This window comes from Schistocerca serialis, unplaced genomic scaffold (genome assembly GCF_023864345.2).
Source record: "Schistocerca serialis cubense isolate TAMUIC-IGC-003099 unplaced genomic scaffold, iqSchSeri2.2 HiC_scaffold_429, whole genome shotgun sequence".
Classification (NCBI taxonomy): Eukaryota; Metazoa; Arthropoda; class Insecta; order Orthoptera; family Acrididae; genus Schistocerca; species Schistocerca serialis.
In genome coordinates, this window is record NW_026048006.1 from 20,001 (window position 1) to 23,406 (window position 3,406).

Here is a 3,406-nt window from a genome sequence, read left to right on the forward strand (position 1 = left end):
GGGCCTCGGATGAGTCCCGTATCGTTATTTTTCGTCACTACCTCCCCGTGCCGGGAGTGGGTAATTTGCGCGCCTGCTGCCTTCCTTGGATGTGGTAGCCGTTTCTCAGGCTCCCTCTCCGGAATCGAACCCTGATTCCCCGTTACCCGTTACAACCATGGTAGGCGCAGAACCTACCATCGACAGTTGATAAGGCAGACATTTGAAAGATGCGTCGCCGGTACGAGGACCGTGCGATCAGCCCAAAGTTATTCAGAGTCACCAAGGCAAACGGACCGGACGAGCCGACCGATTGGTTTTGATCTAATAAAAGCGTCCCTTCCATCTCTGGTCGGGACTCTGTTTGCATGTATTAGCTCTAGAATTACCACAGTTATCCAAGTAACGTGGGTACGATCTAAGGAACCATAACTGATTTAATGAGCCATTCGCGGTTTCACCTTAATGCGGCTTGTACTGAGACATGCATGGCTTAATCTTTGAGACAAGCATATGACTACTGGCAGGATCAACCAGGGAGCTGCGTCAACTAGAGCTGAGCAGCCGGCCGCCCGGGAGTGTGTCCCGGGGGCCCGCGCGAACACGCAAGCGTCCGCTCAATTATTCTGCAAACAGGAGGAGGCTGAGCTCCCCTGCACAACACACCTCGAAACCCTCTCAGGTCCCGGCGGCGCGCAGCGCCGTCCTAAGTACTTGGTCGGGTTCGAGAGAGGCGCAATCGCCCGGAGTTAGGCGAGTAGACGCTTTAGGTGCGACCACCCGTGCTCCCAACTGAGCTTGCCGCTGCCGACAGAGGCCCGGGAGCGTGCTGTCGTGGCATTGCCGGCGGGAGACAACACGCGCCACCTACGGTGACCGGCAGCTCCAACGCCAGCGCCACAGAAGGACAAAAGCCCCACTTGGGTGCCGAAGCGAACTCTCCCAGCACAGCGCACGCGCCAACACGTCCGCACAGCTGCGATACAAACCACCTGCGAGAACCGCTGGGGCGACCGAGCAGCAGACGGCGTCGCGGCGCCGAGCGCCGGGCGGCGGCGCATCCTCAGCGCACACAGTCCTCAATCGGACCAGCACACTGCAGATGGCCACCGCGCTTCGCACCGGGCCCGCAGAGGACCTACTTTGGCCGCAAGGCGCCGCGAGCAGGGGGCGCCGGCGCGCAGCTGCGCCGCCTGCCGCGTCCGTCGGCCGGCGCGCCTGCCACTGGCCGCCCCCACCAGCCGGCTGTAGCGCGTGCGCCCACGCACCGCGCTGCCAGCACGCCGGGCGGCCCCCCCTCACCGGCCGGGGACGGTCCCACCCAGCCACCGCCGCGTATCGCCTCACACCCAGATCCCCTTTCGCGTTCGTGGGCATGGTGGGTCCCCTTTCACGTTCGTGGGCATGGTGGGTATCCCTGAAACAACCGGTTAATAGCTCGACCGATCGTCGCCAACACTGATTCACCTCTAGCGAGAACAACCGCACCACAACGGGTTACCTGTTGTTCATTTGCGTAACGTCACCAGCAAACGTAGACGTCCATCGCCATTTGCAACGAGTATTGCATGCCTGTGTCAGGTGTCACAACACACTACGTCTGCCCACATAGACGCAACAACATGTGCACGCCTCGAGAACACGTGGAAGGTAGCCCCCGTACGTATGCGGTGTCCATTGCGCGAACGACTGTCAGCCGGCCTCTGCAGGATGTCGCAGATGTGGAACGCGGTGCAACATGCTATCACGGTGTGTGAGAAGAGACGACTACGTCCGAATACACGCTCCACTACATCAACAGACTGCTCATGCTGATCGCCATCCAGGGCGTCCGTTCCTCCCACACGTCTGAATGGCGTACCACACTGCAATCCAGCTCTTATAGGGAGACGACACGTAGCTGCGTGCACAATATTTGGACTGTATGGTCTGCCGTTGCTAGGCGCAGTCGTCGTACGGTCACACATGTGCCACGATGTATCATTCAGTACATACGGACCAATGTGCAGTACAGTTTGTGGGTTTTGCGTACATCGGCGGACAGGTGACAGGCCGTACCACAACGTAGGCTGAGTACGTCGGCATGCGAAGGGCATTGAACATGCAAACTTCTCAACGACCAGCTTGCGAAGGCAGGGGGGAAGGGGGGGGGGGCATGTACGTCCTGCTGCTATCCACATTACAGTGTATAGCAGGAGCATGTGGAAAGTCAGCAACACCTGCAAGGTGTTTAACATGACGCGATACACAGGGGACCGGGCAGTGCGAATAGCGAACTATATTGCGAGGGTTGCGGTTAGGCAACACTACACTAATTTAACGAGTTGCATAACAATTACAGAGCAGGTTCAGCGACAACGTGCGTCAGGTTAAGGCGCAATATAGGTTAGGTTGAGGCACAATATAGGTTAGGTTAAGGCACAACATGGGTTACGTTAAGGCACAAATTGGGTTACGTTAAGGCACAACATGGGTTACGTTAAGGCACAACATGGGTTACGTTAAGGCACAAATTAGGTTACGTTAAGGCACAAATTAGGTTACGTTAAGGCACAAATTAGGTTACGTTAAGGCACAAATTAGGTTACGTTAAGGCACAAATTAGGTTACGTTAAGGCACAAATTAGGTTACGTTAAGGCACAAATTAGGTTACGTTAAGGCACAAATTAGGTTACGTTAAGGCACAAATTAGGTTACGTTAAGGCACAAATTAGGTTACGTTAAGGCACAAATTAGGTTACGTTAAGGCACAAATTAGGTTACGTTAAGGCACAAATTAGGTTACGTTAAGGCACAAATTAGGTTACGTTAAGGCACAAATTAGGTTACGTTAAGGCACAAATTAGGTTACGTTAAGGCACAAATTAGGTTACGTTAAGGCACAAATTAGGTTACGTTAAGGCACAAATTAGGTTACGTTAAGGCACAAATTAGGTTACGTTAAGCACAAATTAGGTTACGTTAAGGTACAATATGGGTTAGGTTAAGGTACAATATGGGTTAGGTTAAGGTACAATATGGGTTAGGTTAAGGTACAATATGGGTTAGGTTAAGGTACAATATGGGTTAGGTTAAGGCACAACGTAGGTTAGGTTAAGGCACAACATAGGTTAGGTTAAGGCACAACATAGGTTAGGTTAAGGCACAACATAGGTTAGGTTAAGGCACAACATAGGTTAGGTTAAGGCACAACATAGGTTAGGTTAAGGCACAACATAGGTTAGGTTAAGGCACAACATAGGTTAGGTTAAGGCACAACATAGGTTAGGTTAAGGCACAACATAGGTTAGGTTAAGGCACAACATAGGTTAGGTTAAGGCACAACGTAGGTTAGGTTAAGGCACAACGTAGGTTAGGTTAAGGCACAACGTAGGTTAGGTTAAGGCACAACGTAGGTTAGGTTAAGGCACAACGTAGGTTAGGTTA

At 52.8% G+C, this 3,406-nt stretch overlaps 1 non-coding gene across 1 annotated transcript in view; it reads right to left on the minus strand.

The window, feature by feature from the left end:
* LOC126446784 (small subunit ribosomal RNA) overlaps nucleotides 1-519 on the minus strand; it is a 1,909-nt gene extending 1,390 nt beyond the window's left edge. The window contains exon 1 of the ribosomal RNA XR_007583446.1: nucleotides 1-519. This exon is cut by the window's left edge and continues 1,390 nt beyond it. This is a non-coding gene — a ribosomal RNA (small subunit ribosomal RNA).
* Between the last annotated feature and the right edge of the window lie 2,887 nt (nucleotides 520-3,406).